At 38.4% G+C, this 18,031-nt stretch overlaps 1 protein-coding gene across 13 annotated transcripts in view; it reads left to right on the top strand.

Annotated features, from left to right (window-relative positions):
* The window catches only part of CASK (calcium/calmodulin dependent serine protein kinase), a 350,383-nt gene that overhangs the window by 108,900 nt on the left and 223,452 nt on the right, over positions 1–18,031 (top strand). The gene's annotated exons all lie outside the window — the stretch shown is intronic.

The raw sequence follows: 18,031 nt of genomic DNA on the forward strand, positions 1-18,031 counted from the left end.
TGTGATGTCCATATGGGAGTATCAGCCCAGATTTTTTTTTAAGAAAGGGGGAAGTGGGGAAGCATAAGCAAGCATGAGCAGGGGAAGCAGGAGAGGGAGAAACAGTTTCCCCCACTAAACAAGGAGCCGGATGCAGGGTTTGATCCCAGGGCCTGGGATCATGACCTGAGCCAAAGGCAAACGCTTAACAGACTGAGCCACTTGGCCCCTTCTCCCCAACACCCCCAACCCCCACCCAGACTTTTGAAAGCAGCTCACCTATGGTGCTTTGTCACAGTAGTGGCCATATATCTGTGCTAGGCAGGGCCCTTCCAATCTCTGTGTTGGCTGCCTGGGGGCACTGTCTCGACTCTATTTCAAGATCTGTGTTCGACTTTGCATCTTTGAATTTAGTATCTTTCCTCAGAAGCCTATCCATAGTATTTGGCTTCTCACACCTCTTTTGTCCTGGACCTGTTCACCTTGTCACTCCTCAACTCTGCATATGACGCTGTCTCTTCCTTCCCTCTCCCCTTTCCCCACATACCCTGTGTGTTTCCTGATCTTTTCAGTCACTGTACATTGCTTCACTGGAGAATAACCTTTGTCACCAAATCCACAAATACAAAGCTAGGAAATGTATCTGTCTAGTCTTCTGAGGAAGGACTTTGTATGCTTCCTCATGCATTGGAGGTTGCAGCAAGATTAAGTGGCTGAAACTAGTGAAGGAACATGTTTTAAGAAAGTTCATGTAATTTCATTACATAAATGTAGATTTGGTAATCTGGCACCTACCACAGTAATTAAAGCATTTCCTACAGTGAAGGCTTTTGAGAAAATAAATACTATGCAAGAAGTAGCCCCACAAAAGCCTTTTTTAATTCAGAAAATTGATTCTATGCTCACGAAGTCAGCATTTTCTCTCAGCAGGCACTGCAACTAATGACAATAATGAGACCAGTGCCATATTTTTTTAAAAAAAGAAAGAAAAATCGGCAAAACAGAGAATTTTAAAGGAAGTTATTTCTAGTGGTCTGCTTGAAGATTGTAATTAACCAAGAAAAAAAGCAGTTTTAATTGTGGTTTTTAGTACTTTTTACCAGTGCATCAAATGACTTTTAAAAATCATTTGTTGAGTGCTTATGTTAAAATATAAAATGAGTATATATAGTATAAAATGAGTGCTTATGTTAAGGCAGGAGAGCCATCAGTCTATAGGACAAAGCCTCGGATTTAGTTGATAGTATCCAATACCCGAATGAATCTTACCATGGTTTAGATGATGCCTTTTGAATTTGTTACTGTAACAGAAGGGCTTTTTTTGTTAATATTACAGATGAGAACAAACACTAAATTGCCTAATGAATGAAGTTGAAACAATAAATAGCTTGAAATTCCTTATTTTTGTTGATGGTGATACGCTTTGGCAGCCCTAGCCTATCTCATCAGCTTTGTTATCCTTTACAAGGAACTTTATAAATATAAATATAAAATAACAGTTCCCAGAAAAGAAGAGAGCCATGACCAGTGTTGAGCTATTTACAAAGTAAATGTGTCACAAATTGCTGGTGTCACCTTAGCAGTTTTAGTTGGAAAGCTGGACTTTCTAAGGACACTGGTTCACAGCTGTGCTCTTTTTTCTGTCTTCTATATCTCAAGTTTTTTTGTTCTGTTGTATTTTAAATGTGTGTTTCTCTATACATATGTATAAATATTTAGCAAATGGTGGGTTGATGCCAGTGTAAGAGAAAATCTTCACTCCCAGCTCCAAAAATTCTGAAGCTTTGTATGTCATAGAGAATTGGTGAGAGAATATGACCAATTGAATATTTTTTCCTAAATCACTTGAAAATCATTGTTATACTTTTTTCTTAATATACGGATAATTTATGCCCTGTAGATTGGAATACATGTTGGAGCCCAAGGAATGGGTGAGGGTATAATAAAAAGGAAAAAGTACACCACTGACTTTATAAATGAAAATTCTAAATATAGATAAGTATATATCCCTATCTTTAACATATTTGTGTATTTCTTTCTAGTGGCCTTTATAACAGGGAGCACTTGCTTTTTCCTTATAGTTACATTTTTATTTAGTTTTTAAATTTGTAAACATTCAAAACCTCAGTCATCTTGACTTGACTGATGTCTCCCTTTTCTTCACTAATCATTAATATGGTGTTGGATGAATTAAATATAAAGTTCTATTCTGGTTCTTTAAACTTTTATACTTTTATCTAAGTAATATAAGCACATAGATTTTAAAAGTTAAGTCATATTACTTCTAATAATAGCAAAATGCAATTTCTGTTCTAATTCATTCCAAACCCTCCAGTCTGTTATCTGAGATAACTACTGTAATCATTTTTTTCTGTTTTTTTTGTAGCTATGCACATATGCTTATATTACTACTTCTTGATTTTATAGCTTTAGATATTATCAGTTATTGATGTACTGCTGCAAAAGATGTAGCTCTCCTGTGTTGCTACCCCCATCCCTCTTCACTTTCCTTTTCCCATTTTTATAACATTATGTATATCTGAGTCATCAGTGTAATGTGATTATATTTCTTACGTAATTTATTGCTATGCCACGAATAAATAATTGACTTATTTCTTTGTTTTGGTTTTTTTTTTTTGTATTATAGCAAATTCACCCTCAGACTGTCCCACTGAGCTATATATATTCTCAGTATGTTCAGCCTCATTGGATAATTTATCTCATTTTTTGTCTTGGCAACAAAAAGGTGCTTCTTGCCCTTCATCTATCTATCTGTTTCATTCAAAATTGGTTGCAGTCTTGGCCTACTGGACTGTCGTCATGGGAATTCTCTTTGCCTTTCATTTGTGCTAGATTTCCTGTTTCCTAGATTTCCTGTATTTTTCTATTTTCATCTTCATTTTGGCAAGGTATGCCCTCTAGTAAGTTCCAGAGAAAAGTACATTTTTTGAGATATCTGAAAATGTCTTTATTGTACTCAAGCAATTTGATAATTTCACTGGGTATAGAACTCTAGATTAGAAGTTATTTTCCCTCAAAATGTGTATAAAAGCTTATATTCTGAGGGGAGCCTGGGTGGTTTAGTCGGTTAAGAGTCCTACTCTTGATCTCAGCTCAGGCCTTGATCTCAGGGCTTTGAGATCGAGCCCCACATTGGGCTACATGGTGGGCTGGGAGCCTACATTTTTTTTTTAAAGATTTTATTTATTTATTTGACAGAGAAAGAGAGAGATCACAAGTAGGCAGAGAGGCAGGCAGAGAGAGAAGGGGAAGCAAGCTACCTGCTGAGCAGAGAGCCCGATGTGGGGCTTGATCCCAAGACCCTGAGATCATGACCTGAGCCGAAGGCAGAGGCTTAACCCACTGCCACCCAGGTACCCCAGAAGCCTACTTTAAAAAAGAAGTAAAAGGTTATACTCTACCACCTGGTTGGAGCACTGGGTATGGTACAAAAACAATGAATACTGTTATGCTGAAAAGAAATTAAAAAAAAAAAAAGCTTATACTCTAAAACCCAATGACTTGGGTTCACATCAGCTGTGTGGCTTGGGCAAGTCACGTAACCTCTCTCTGTACCCGTTTCCTCATCTAAAAATTGAGTGTAATAATCTTTCCTACCTCCAGAGCTATTGAGAAGATTGAGTAACACAAGTAAAGCACTTAGAACAGTGCCTAGCCCTTTTCCCCTTTCTCTGTAAACCTTAATGATATTCTCTTTATCCCAATACCCTAAAATTTCATGGTGCTGTGCTTTAGTGTAGGCATTTTTAAAAGTTATTATGCTGGGTTCTTAGAAATCTTTTTAAAATCTTTTTAAATGCATTGTTCCTAAGTTCAGAGAAGTTTCTTTTTTTATTTCTTAGATAAATTTCTTCCCCCTACTTTCTCTATTCTCCCTTTCTGCAGTTGCATGTTATTTAAATAATATCAGAGTTCACAGGATTGATTTTTATCTCTAACCTTTTCCCCTATTTCCTTTTGTTATTTGGTCTTTCTGTTCTACTTTGAAATACTTTCTCAATTTAATCTTCTAACCCTTTTATTTGAATCTTCTATTTTAAGTCTCATTTTGAAAAATTTTCAAGTCCCTTCCTAAATGTCTGTGTTTAAATTATTAGTATTATATAGTTTCCTGTTTTTCATAGGTTTCATTCTTCTCTATCTCAAAATACTGTATTTTTTGGTTTTATTTATTTATTTGACAGAGATCATAAGTAGGCGGGGAGGCAGGCTCCCTGCTGAGCAGAGAGCCCGATTTGGGGCTTGATCCCAGGACCCTGGGATCATGACCTGAGCTGAAGGCAGAGGCTTAATCCACTGAGCCACCCAGATGACCCAAAATACTGTATTTTTTAAAAATTTTCTCTGCCTTGGGGAAAGATTCTTTCGTAAAGAATAGAATCAGATAACCTGATTAGTATTTGAATATCTTCTATGTGGGAGGTTTGTCTGTCTACACACACACACACACCACTACCCATTCATTTATATCAGTGTATTTTTTTCAGCTCTTTTTTTTCTTTTATCCTTATGGTACTCCCATTATGCATATGTCAGTGTGTTAATTGGTGTCCCACATTTCTCTGAGGCTCTGTTCATGCTTTCTTTTTTCCTCTGCGTTCTTCAGATTGCATAATCTCTGTCAACCAATCTTCAAGTTTGGTGATCCTTCTGCTAGTTCAGTTCTATTTCTGAGCCTTTCTAATGAATTTTTCATCTTGGTTATCATACTTTTAATCTGAGAATAAATATTTGCTCTTTTCTATAATATCTCTTACCGATACTCTCTATTTGAGATGTTGTCATACCTTGCTTTAATTCTTTAAGCATGAATTTCCTTTAGTCCTATAAATACATTTATAATAGCTGCTTTGAAGTCTTAACCCTTAAGTCCAATATCTGGACCCCCTCAAAGGCAGTTTTTATTTTCTATACTTTTAAAAACCTGTGTTAGTGTCACACTTTCCTGTTTTTTGAATGTCCTAAATTTATGTCACAGCAGCTCTGGATATTGGTCCCTCTCCCATACCCTAGGGATTGTTCTTGTTTGCTTATTTAGTAATCTGCTGGGTTAGTTCTCTGTAACCTCCAGGGTCTCTCTCCACCCCAGACTTGGGCATGACCACAACCTTACTGACAGTCAGGAATGTCTGAGGCTTTACCTCTCTTTGACTATCTCGTCCCCTGATTTCCCGTTAAAATTATCTACCTCTATTGGTATCACCTGGTACTAATTGCTAGCTGATTCTGTTTTTGACCATGCCCTGTGGTGTAAATTGCTCCATAGTCTGATGCAGTTCAAGTCTGGTCCCTCATCAGGGGCAGGGTTTGTTAGTCTATTAAGCTTGCTCTATTCTCCTCTAACCAGAATCTGTGTAATGTGGAGCAAGAGCAGGGCAAATGGGGAATTCACTCCTCACTAGTTTCTCCACCCAGATCCTCCCTATAGAGCAGGTCTTTATGTGTTGGAGGGGGAAAGTTATGAACTGGTTTCCCCTCCTGGCTGCTACTAGCATTAAGTATGGATCCTTCATACCCCAGGTCAGGGAGGATGACATCTGCCAGTGTTCACCAGGTGCTAAGTGTACTCGGACAAGGTCTTCAGCTGAGGAAATTGAAGGAGATGGGAGCTACCACTTAGCTGCCAAGCCCAACTCTGTAGCTCTCTTGCAGCACAGAGCGGTGGGACTGCACTCTTTATCAGCTCCCGCACCTGGATAATCTGTTCTGAGCTGGAGGTGGGTGTTGGGGAATGGGTGCTGCCATCTGGCTTCTACCACCCACTCAACAACATACGCCTTCCACAGCATGGAACTGTACAAAATGGTATCTCCCAGTGTTCACCAATTGCAAAATCCGACCCAAATAGCTCATCCACCTCAAGGAGCTGATCTGCCCCTAAGATGCTGGGCCCTTTAGAACTGTTCCAACCCAAGGCAGAGGCTGTGGAGGCACAGGTGCAGTCCTTATCCTGGATTTCACAGCTTCCCATTGTTCTTCGTTTCTATGGATTTTACTGAGTAAATGTTTCTCAATTTATTGTAAGCCCTTTGATCAGTCTCTGGAGACTTTGGTGGTTAATTTGACCAGCTAAATCAATCAGTCAGTCAAATCTCTCTCTCTCTCTCTCTCTCTCTCTCTCTCTCTGGGGAAGGTTTCCCTGAACTTACGCAGCCATCCAGCAGCCCTGCCCAATCATTATATTTGTAATGATTCTGCACATAATGGCAAAGTAATTTTTCAAAAATATAACCAGATGACTTGAATTGAAAGGACTAAACTCAGATTTTTTGGAAAAGTATTATGATCTTACTACTGAAATTTGCTCTGATTGCATTTTATTTTAATTGAGACCTTATATTTCACTTTTGAGAAATAGCTTACCTGTCAGGTTTATCTTTGGAATTGAGTAGTTGTAGAGCTAAAAAGCAGTATAGTGAAGTGGGAAGGCATAGGTACTGGGGCGAGACAGTCTGGGTTCAAATCCTTGTTCTACAGTTGAGTTGTAGGGGTGAGTTTCTTAAATGCTTTTGCTTCCACCGCTTCATGTGTAAAATGGGTATCATCTGCCTCTTTTGGTTGTTGGGAGAGTTGAATGAATTGACAGATCTCAAATCAAGCTTGACTCAAAATACTCATCAGATGTTTGTGTTGGGCATGTCAAGGGCAAGTAATCATCTCATCTTTTTATTATCAAGACTAATAATATTTCTGTCTATAGCCAGAGATATTGATGATATTATTTGTTTAAATAACTTTAATATGATCTTTAGTGCCCTCTAGTTGCTATTTTTCCCACTAGAGGAAAAAACTAGATCTTCCACTCCACTTCTTTTGGAGTTATGATCATTTAACTAATGAAGTTCTGGTACATACTCTATGCAGTGACCTAGAAATGTTAGGCGTATGTTACATTTGTGTAAAGCTAGTGCATTTAATAGTGAGAGTACCTTGAAGTTTTCCATTTTAAGCCATGGTAATACAATACGCAGAATAATATTAGCACCCAGTTCACTACATATAGATGTCACTTCCTTTTTTGGTCATATTCTGAAAACACTTCAGTCAATATGGTGGTACTACCTGGAGTAGATTGCCTCAGATTTGGGACATTTTTAGAGTTGTCTTCCAATAAGGTATGGGACAGCAGAAAGATTGCTTGTTGGGAGTCAGAGGCTGAGTTCATATTCCAGTTATGCAGTGAACTAGCTGTGTAACTGGACATGTCACTTGCTTTTCTAGGATCTCATTTTTCTTATGAGTAAAATTTGAGGATAGAGAAGAACACGTGATATTGGTTCTCTTACTGTCCTTCCCATTTCTAACTCTCTCTGATTCTGATGTGAGCCAGAAGATGTAATAGACATTGGTCAAGTGGAGTTCTGCATGCTTGGTGCCGCCTTCCAGCAGAGTTGGTGGGAATGGAAATCACCAGCAATATAGTACAGTTGGGCAAATGATGAGATACTGAGGTCTATCTGGGGGTGGGGAAGAATGTTCTTAGATCACAGCAAGGTATGCCTGTGTCAGCTGGGAAGATTGTCAGGGAGAACATTGAGGCAAAGTGTGAGTGTAACTCCCGAGTTACAAGCAGAGAAGGAAGCACATGGAGTGTCGAACAGGAAGCAGCATTTTCAAGAGCATAGAGAGCATGGGCCAAGAGGGGAGGGTTGTAGACATTGCAGGTAGTTCAGGATGGGGATGTTGGGGAGGGTGTTGGATGAAGCTGGAAAGGAATGTAATATATGGGACATCCAAAAAAAAAAAAGAAAGAAAGAAGCAAACCTAACTTACTTGACTAAGAAGCAAGAGAACTTGGTTCCATTTTCAATTATGTTGCTAAATAGCTCTATGGACCCAGTTAAGTTGTTGGCCTTAAAATCATTTTTGGAAGGCTTCCAAAGCCAAACTGAGAGATGATAATGTCTTGGTATAAGCACTGCAGAGCAACAAAGGGTTTTGGAGTGATGTGATAATACCTGTTGTAGAGTGAAACTGTGGTGACAATTTAATGAGTAGAATGAAAAGAAGGAACTAGAGGCAAAGAAACCCATTAAAAGACCCAGACAAGAATCCATGAGGGCTGAAACTAGGATAAGTGCAGGAAGGGGCAGATCATTTTGACAGGTGTTGCAGAAATAGAGTGAACAGGTTTTGGCAGCTACGTGTCGGAAGTGGATGAGAGGTAGTAGTTGACGTTGAGGATGAGTCCAAGGGCTGTCTGGAAGAATAATGATGCTGGTAGTCAGTAGGCCACACACATCTATCTGGCTCTGTGGATTCTCCTTCACTTTTTTTTAACCAGTGTTACCTTTAGGTACTTTGAATACCTGTATTTTTACTTATTTTCCCAAATAGTCCTATGGTCAGGTTCAGATTCAGTTCTGTATAAGCTGTATTACACAATTTTCCCAAAAAAAATTGTAGATGAAAAACTGCAAAGTAAAAGTAAGTTTAGAACTGCATAGTGGTGTGGCTTAGTAATTGCATATTCACACTGCCAACTTCTTGTCCTCAGACTTGGTTTGATCGACATTCGGTAAAGGTAGGAAAGAATTATTTCCACAAAAGATGGTCAAAGGGAAAGGACACAGAACTTAACTGTGCACATGCTCTGTGTCCCACACTATGGCAAGTACGTCCCCATACTTAACCCCCATACCAGGGTTATCTTCAACTCTGTATGAGAGCTGTGCTCTTACTTTTTCAATTGTGAAGAAAACATCAGTGAAGAAGAAACTGATGTTCAGGGTTATGGAGCTATTAAGTGATTAGGCTATAAAGATAAGATTTAAAGATAGAACTTTTCGGAGTGCCTGGGTGACTTGTCAGTCAATCAAGACCAACTCTTGATTTTAGCTTGGGTCTTGATCTCAGAGTCACGAGATCGAGCCCCGCATTGGGCTCTATGATAGGTGTGAAGCCTGCTTAAGATTCTGTCTCTTCAGGGGGCCTGGGTGGCTCAGTCGTTAAGTGTTTGCCTTGGGCTCAGGTCATGATCCCCTGTGATCGAGTCTCACGTCTGGCTCCGTGCTCCGTGAGGGTCTGCTTCTCCTTCTGCCTCTGCCTTCCCCAAGCTTGTTGCACACACGTATGCGCTCTCTCTCTCCTCAAATAAATAAAATCTTAAAAAAAAAAAAAAGATTCTCTTTCCCTCTGCACCTCCCCCTGCTCGTGTGAGCATGCACTCTCTCTTTCTCTCTCTGTCTTAAAAAAAGAGTTAGGCCTTTTGACTACAAATCTGTTGCTCTCTTATATCATAACTGCCTTCCTGTAGAATAGTGTTAGCATTTGAAAAGATAAGTGCCAGCTCTGTAGAAATAGGGTGACCAACAATTTCGGTTTGCCTGGGATTGAGGGCAGGTTCTCAGGATACAGAATCTTCAGTGCTACAACTGGAAAATCCCAGACAAACCAGGATGAGTTGGTACCCTTCTGGAAAAGTCACTTTTGTGAAATAAACTTTTATGTAGAATGATCTACAGAAGATCTTGATTGTTTTTGTGTCCCATAATATTGAGACCTGAATTAGGTCTCTTGTTACTACTGAATGCCAAATGGATTCTTAAGTGAAGAGGAGGGATTAAGGCCCTACCTGACTTCCTTCTACTTGTTCTTACTTGCTCTGAACATCCTCCCTTGCCAGGGTTGCACTCAACTGTGTGTAAATCAGATGCTAGAAGCCTGTGCTTCCATCTGAATTTCTAACAGAACTTATGTTTTACCCAGTCCAAGTTTGATAAAATGACAAAAGAGCTGTTATGAAAAAAGCCAAAGAAGGCAGGTTGATTATAAACATACATTCTTTCAAGAGTAAGAAAATACATATCCTGGCATTCAGCCTATGACAAATGGAGAAAATGTTTAGCATAAATATATAAAATACACTTATTTTGTGTGTGTGTAAACATACTCTAATTAATAAAGAATTTATATTGTTTTGCTGTCAGATGGGAAACAGGAAATTGGACCACATGGAATCCAAAGGAACTTTCTATAAACTTTCAAAAAACAAAGAAAATACACTATATGGTGGCTTCATGCATTCCACAGAGTATAGTGCTAGGATTGGAGCAGAGGCTAAAATGATATGGGGAGTATTGCTTATTTTTTTAAATCTAGTAATGGTTATCCTCAAATCGTGGTTATCCTCAAATCATGCCCATTTTTATCCCACTGTTCTCAGTAGTGCCCGTTGTAAGGAGGCACTAGCTTCTATGGCTTTCCACCTTCTACCGTGCTCTTGTGGCCTCCAGAAGTTGGGTTACATGATTATCTGTCATGATCTTGATCCTTGGACATCAGTATCTAGGCCAGTCTCTTAGGCTTTTGTGCTTTTCTTAAATCTTATGGACAACCTTTGGGTCAGATGTCACATTAACAGATTTATAAAATGGTCTCTGATCCCAAATTAGTTAAGAATTTCTGATCTAGATAGCTGCCACATTTTCAGCTACTTAAGTTTGCTACCTCCTGGTTTTGTAGAAAAGATTAAATGAAGACAGATTGTTCTAAGGGTAAAACAGTGTATTAATTTACTTAAAATTTTACTTTAAAAAAAAAAGGAGAAATACGGCCTTTTCAGAACTCCCTATGTTTCCCTTAGTCCGAAATCTCCCTACTGCCACCTTCTACTGCCGTCAGCGATTCTACTTTGAAACTAAAATTTCTACTACTCTTTAAAGCTTCTTGATTAGTTTTTTTTAAATTAAGACTATAAAGCAAGCTTTTTTTTTAAAATCATCTTTTTATTTATTTTCAGCATGACAGTATTCATTGTTTTTGTATCACACCCAGTGCTCCATGCAATCTTTGCCCTGTCTAATACCCACCACCTGGCTCCCCCAACCTCCCACCCCCCCACCACTACAAACCCCTCAGAATGTTTTGCAGAGTCCATAGTCTCTCATGGTTCACCTCCCCTTCCAATTTCCCCCAACTCCCTTCTCCTAACTCCCCATGTCCTCCATGCTATTTGTTATGCTCCACAAATAAGTGAAACCATATGATAATTGACTCTCTGCTTGACTATAAGGCAAGCTTTTTAAATTACATACACCTATTAGCCATTTGAAGCTAGTCCTATAAATCCGAATTTTGGCAGTGGGCCCAAAAAAATAAAATAAAGAAATAATTTGGTGGTTGAGGCCGCGTGCCCACAGAGCTCTCCATAATCCCTGATTGCAAGTTATTTATCAAAACAGTTAGCTTATTGTTTTTATTGATCCTTTTCACAATGAGTACATATAACCATACTTATTTTTTACTATAAATTTGGTGTTTTACTATTTTTATGAGATGTATTGATAAAAGGATTCTGCTGGATGGGGAAACCTATATTTAAAAGAACAAAACTGATAACAAATGCACTATGCCACACAGAATCTTGGCCTCAGTAATTCTTTTATTTATGTATTAGCACAGACTATAAATTGCTTTCTGGGGAAACGTTTGATCTTGCTGGCAGTGTTTCCTGGGCTGGTCCTATCCTGCAGGAGGGAGGGGTGGGAGGAAGTGGATAGTAAGGAAGCCTATCCTGGCCCATATGCTTGTTGAACTCCTCAGCTATCAGTAAGTAAATAAAAATAGAAGGTAATGATAGGTAAGATAATTAAGAGTATAAAATACAGATATGTGGGTAACATTTTTTGACTGAGAGACATTAGTTGAATTCCTGTCTTATTGCAGGAAGTTTCTTTGTAAACTTGACTGAATAAAAATTTATGTACCATAAAATGAACCCATTTAAGCCTTCAGTCCAGTGGCTTTTAACAAATATATACACTCTGTCATTCCACAAAGTTCCTTCATGCTCCTAAAGAGTATGTTTTTTAAGGCTCTAATGTTGAAAAGTAAGTGAGGCATAAACTGGTATTTCTCTAATTTTCTTCCAAAAATTAGGAGTACCATTTTGAAATAGGTATCTGGTTTTTATAATAGTAAAATGCCCCATCTTTCCACCTTTTTGAAGAGCTTTTTGGTTTACATTTCCCAAAAGCAAAAGCAATAGAGAAATTGTACCTTCTATAAATGTTTAAAATATTGTATTTTTTTCTTTGTCAGGTACAAAATATCTTAAGAATGGTCATTTATTTGCTTGAGAAAAGCTCTAATACTGGAATTTTGTTTGGTTTGGATTTCAGTAACTTCTGCCTTCTCCTTTTATCCGTATAATGAACATTTTACTAGTTGATTGCAAAACAGATTTTCACCCAATCCATGGTTGAGTAACTCCTTGAATAGAAGATTCAGTTATATCTTCTAAGAGACAAATAATTTGGTTTCTCTTTAACCTAATGTTGGCTCTTATCCACCAATGGCTTTGTAAGCAAATGCTCTTCTTTCAGGATTTTAACATCTCAGAAGATAAATATTAATAAAGATCATTGAATTGGTCACCTCTAATTTTATTAATATCTAATTAGTAAGTTCAGTGATTTATAGTACTTTAGTATTGATTAGGAATGACCTGGAGTTTATAAAATTTAAGTCCCTAGAAAATAAATGGTACTTTAGATAATTATTTGCCAAACTCATCCTAATGAAGAGTGAGAGGGAAGACAGTAGTTCTCAGAGTAACTGGCATGTTTCTACTTTACAGCTTTTAGTTGTTCATAAATGCAGTGTTGAATTCAGTTTAAATTTGGTATTCAACTGGGCAGGCTGTTTTAATGTATTTATCAGAACTGAAAAATTATTTGGGAAATATATTATGAAAACCTCATTGATTTGTAAATGCTTAATGTAGTTAACATTGATTTATAATACTTTTGCCTATCTAAGAAAAATTTTTAATCAAATATTCTCAGTTAATGGTATACTGCTTCCTTTCTTTATTCACCTGAGAGATGGGATTTTTAAGCCATAGTATCAAAAAAAATGTGGGCAAGAATTCAAAGACATTAGAAGCTGCCTGGATTTCTCTTTGTTAAAAAAAGATAATAAAATGTATAGGGTGGTAGTAAAATATGTAAAAGATCAAAGAAATAATGATGAGTTTGCAGTTAACCCAGATTGGTGTGGGCTTGTCTGGGCCTCTAGTCATCTACTGGTAGAGAAGGTCAACTTCCCTGATTTATAGGAAGATAGCCTCATTAAAGCCAACCTGACCTGTATTCTTGCCAAAGGCAGCTGGGATCTTTAGTTTTCAAGTTGGTTATTATATGAAGGTGGTACTCAGCAACAGAATTTGGCTTTGTTTCTATATCTTTCCAAGATTCTGCTCAGATTCCCCTATTGCAATATCATATGGTCATTAATTTTAGTACACCAAGGAAAAAATGTTGAGTCAATAATGACTTTCATTTACTTATTTTGTTATTAATATTGATTCAACTGAAGCATTAATTCTTGGCCTAATTATTTCTGTAACTAGATTAGAATATTCTTTATGTGCATTTGGAGCCTGGGGTCAGCTCTTAGTAAATTTTGCTAACTGTCAAGTTTCTAACACAAGTTGGAAATTGGAAATAAATGACAATATTTATGCATTTGTCAGGAAAAGAACAGTGTCTAGTTTCTAATCATCGTTGGTGACCATGCAAGCTGACATAAATTCTTTCTTGTAACAATCTTGAAGGCTTGTCACCCAAGTTAGTGTTTCCACATTAGCACTGTGGTGTGATTGGATCTCAAGGGCACATGTGAAAACTGTACAGCCCCAGGAGCCATTGTGGTGTGAAAAAAGAGCCCCAGACTTCCATTATTAGGTCTTCTTCCTTTACTTACTATTTGTATGATTTCAGCAACTTCTTCATCTCACTGAGCCCAGGGCTTCACTTTCCTCCTTGGTAAAATGGGAATTGGCATATTTATCTCACAGGGTTATTATAGTTACTAAACAAGGATTTATAGAGGGGCAGTTAAACTATCAAATGTTGTATTGAATACTGTAAGGTCATTCAATAAATCTGTAAGTGTACAAAGGACAGGAAAAGTACAGTAAATGTTGACCACTATTTTTGTGTTTGGTAGATTAAACAAGATAAAATAATTTAAAACCGCCATGAAGGACTAAGATTAACAATAGTGAAAAAATTCCAGATTTAAGTTGTTAACTGATGGATTTGGATTGTTAAAAGTAGAGTTTCCTTCTATGGAAATGTTTTTTAAAAACACCTCTTCTGAGTTTAGAATCTTTATTGAATGACTGGATGTCTTTACAAATATCTGTGTAGGAAATGCAGGAGAACTCACTATGGAGAGAGGATAAGAATTAAAGGTGGTTTAGCCAGAGCTACACTGTTCCAGTTTGGTAGCCACTAGCTATGTTGTGGCTGTGAACCTTTGAAATATGGCTGGTCCAAATTTAGATGTGCTATAAATCTAAAACACGATCAGATCTCAAAGACTTCCTATAGAAAAGAAACATATTTATAACTTTTAATGTGATCATATGTTAAATATTACTTTGGATATATTAGATTGCATAAAATATGTTATTAAAATGAATTTCACCTATTTTTACTTTTTAATGTGACTACTGAAAAATTTAAAATTATGTATGTGGCTCACATTATACTTCCATTGGACAGTGCTGATCTGAAGAACAGCTCTCTGCAAGCTAACTCTTAAATTTAGATCCTTTCAAGTTCAGATATTGAGGTCAAGATTGCTACTCTAATACTAAGAATGTCAGAAATTGTTTCTTCAATCCTATTTGTAAATACCCAAATTAGTTTTGATCCATGGTCACATTAACTTGTTACAGAATTGTGTTACTCTGTAAGTGGCCTTTTAAAAGACCGCGTGAAGAATTCTCCTAGCATAAGAACAACTAGTAGTAGAATGAACAATGCTTTCCAGGAAACTTCTTTTTATTTACTTTTTTAAGATGGTATTTTTAAGTAATGTCTACACCTAACGTGGGGCTCAAACCCATGACCCTGAGATCGAGAGTCAGTCACATGCTGCACTCACAGAGCCAGCCCTGCACCCTGGAAACTTCTTTTTAAAAGAGACCACCTGGAGAAGGGAGTTGAGGAAAATTGGAAGGGGAGGTGAACCATGAGAGACTATGGACTCTGAAAAACAATCTGAGGGGTTTGAAGCGGCGGAGGGGCGGGGGAGGTTGGGGGAACCAGGTGGTGGGTATTATAGAGGGCACGGATTGCATGGAGCACTGGGTGTGGTGCAAAAACAATGAATACTGTTAGCTGAAAAGAAATTAAAAAAAACACACACACTCAAATAAAAGAGACCACCTGAAACAGTCTCCTTAACTCTCCCTTGCTTGAGGAACAGACTGGAGAGGTCAAGCCTGCGGGGCATAGTTGCTTTACTCTTAGATGCCCAGAGTTCTTAGAAAACTGGTAGTGGTGGTAGTAGTACTCATACATAGTAAGCGGATTGATTTGATATAAGTGTGTTTCTCCAGTTACGGTCCGAAAACCAAATATTACTTTCAGTATTATTAGTGCCCCCTTTAAAGGGAAATAAATGCATTATTACAGGCACATAGTTAAGTATCAGGGCAGTAAACATAGAAATTATTTTTTAAATCTTTTAAATGTCGAAGATTATAAATTGCAGTTGAACAAATTGCAAAAGTACGAACTGAAAAGATACAAGGAACTGTGGAGAGAATTACCAGTCATTATGGACAGTGTAGCACTGGAAAGCAGCCATCGTGACTCGGTCAGGGCACTCACAGGCATGTTCCGTGCTAGTATCTCAAGAGCAGTTCATCACAGCCTCAAATCATTATCCCCTACTTTTGAATTCCTTGCTACTCTGCCTCATGAGTTGGTTCGTAGGAAAATGCTATTTTTAGTTTGCTATATCAGCAAGGAATTAATAGCACTTAATATATCTTTAATTCACATTCACATCTAAAACCAAGCATTCTGAATTTAATACTCCTGGAATCTATAGTTTGAATGCTTATATAATGCATTTGTATTTTTCAAACCATGATTTTCCATTTGGGCTACTTAGTATACCCATTCAATCGATATCTGAATTATGGAAAATGGTACCATAATTATTCTAGATGTAAACCATCTTTTGCATCATTGCCCTTATAATTTCAAATATCTTTTTATGTTGTTAGTTTTGTGCTCTTCAGTGCTCTGCTCTTTAGACCCTGAAATGCCAGATCCAGTGATGTTTCAGTGGCTTTAGTCTTTGAAGGGAGGGTTCACAGCAATTGTGCCTTCGTTTGGAGGGTGGTTAGGTGATGAGAGACTAGGCCAGGAGCACAGTCAGCTGTATATCAAGCAGAACTGTTCAGGTCAGATGGCAGGGGTCTTTAGGACAGCCGCTTCTACTTGCCGTCCTTTGGTACAACAGACGTGGCACTGGCAAAGTGGGTATGAAAGTTGCAACACGCTGTAGTTACATGAAAAGGGCAAAATAAAAATTAAAACTCCTGAGCTTTTCGTAAAATCTGGAGGTAGAACATTCTTTTTTTTTTTTTTTTTTAAAGATTTTATTTGTTTATTTGACAGACAGAGATCACAAGTAGACAGAGAGGCAGGCAGAGAGAGAGAGAGGGAAGCAGGCTCCCTGCTGAGCAGAGAGCCCGATGCGGGACTCGATCCCAGGACCCTGAGATCATGACCCGAGCCGAAGGCAGCGGCTTAACCCACTGAGCCACCCAGGCGCCCCTGGAGGTAGAACATTCTTGAAGAAGGAGAGAGAAAAAAAAACAGCACAGATACCTGATTTATGTTTCCTGGCTTCAGCCTGGCTTTCCAGCAACACTTGTCAAAAGCCTTCCTCACAGTTAACGACTTTTCTACACAAAACCCACACCTGATTCACACCTCTCCTCTCCTGCAGGACCTTCCCAAGCACTTTTGGAGATGGAGACCATCTTTCATGTGCCTCTGGCCTCTTCCTTTCCCATGAACACAGATTTATTTATTTATTTTGAAGAGAGAGCGCACAAGCAAGTGGGGGGAAGGGCAGAGGGAGAGGGAGAGAGAAAATCTCAAGCAGGCTCCCCACTGAGTGCAGAGCTTGATACAGGGCTCCATCTCAGGACCCTGAGTTCATGATCTGAGCTGAAAGAGCCACCCAGGTGCCCCCCACAGCCGTTCTTTCGTGGGAATCCTCGTGCTGCCCCCTGAAGGCGATTGAGTAGACTCTGCAGGCCCTGCATCCCCTCCAGCCTGCCCTGTTTCATCTGCGGTGAGGAAGGCACTTGTAGAGGGTAGTAGTCATCTGGCAAGTGGCAGACCCGGCCCCAAGTTTCCAACTATAAATCCCATGGGCTTTTCATCACTGCCACTGACACAGTGTTTTGTTTTTAAACAGCAGCAAAAACAGAAAAATCAAATCTTCTTTAACTTTGCCATTCCTTTCCTACAGCCAGATTCTTCTGATTTGATCATGTCTAAACCTGGCATGACATCATCGAAGGACTGCTGACTTTGGAGTTGGACAGGCCAGGGCTCAGACCTACCCATTGTGGTTAGCTGTGTGATCTTGAACACATTTCTAAGCCTCAGCTTCCTCACCTGTAAAGTATCTACCTCGTAGGGTTGTTGGCTCAGCAAGAGTAATGACTCTATTAAGTACTTAGCCCAGTGAGAAACATGATAAATTTTAATCTGTTATTACATAATTGTCTCCTGCATACGAACTTCAGACCTGACCTCTCCACAGAACTTGATCTTGCCCAGACTGCTAATGGTCTTTGGCTGACTCTTAAACAGCCTTTTCTTAGCCTTCTCCAACTACTCATGCCTTGATTCCCTCTACTCCCTTGACTTTCTTAATATTGTATTATTAATTCTTCCTTTTCCAGTGGGTTCTCTTTTGTCTAATTTACTGACTTCCTTATCCTACCCTTATACAAATCTTCTGTAGTTCAATCTACAACAATTGCTCTTATTGACAAAGCCAAGTTGAATTAATAAATCAGAGAGGAAATAACATTGTCTCTTTCGCTTCATGTAGTACATCTTCATGCTTGGTTCTTCTTTACCTGTTTGCCTTTTACTTCCAAATATAAAAATGTCACACTGGATTTTATTCACCTGCAAACAGGTAAAACTCCAGTGCTATTGACACAGGAAAGCTTTAGTTCTCTTGTTCCATGTGCACA

This window comes from Neovison vison, chromosome X (assembly GCF_020171115.1).
Source record: "Neovison vison isolate M4711 chromosome X, ASM_NN_V1, whole genome shotgun sequence".
NCBI lineage: Eukaryota > Metazoa > Chordata > Mammalia > Carnivora > Mustelidae > Neogale > Neogale vison.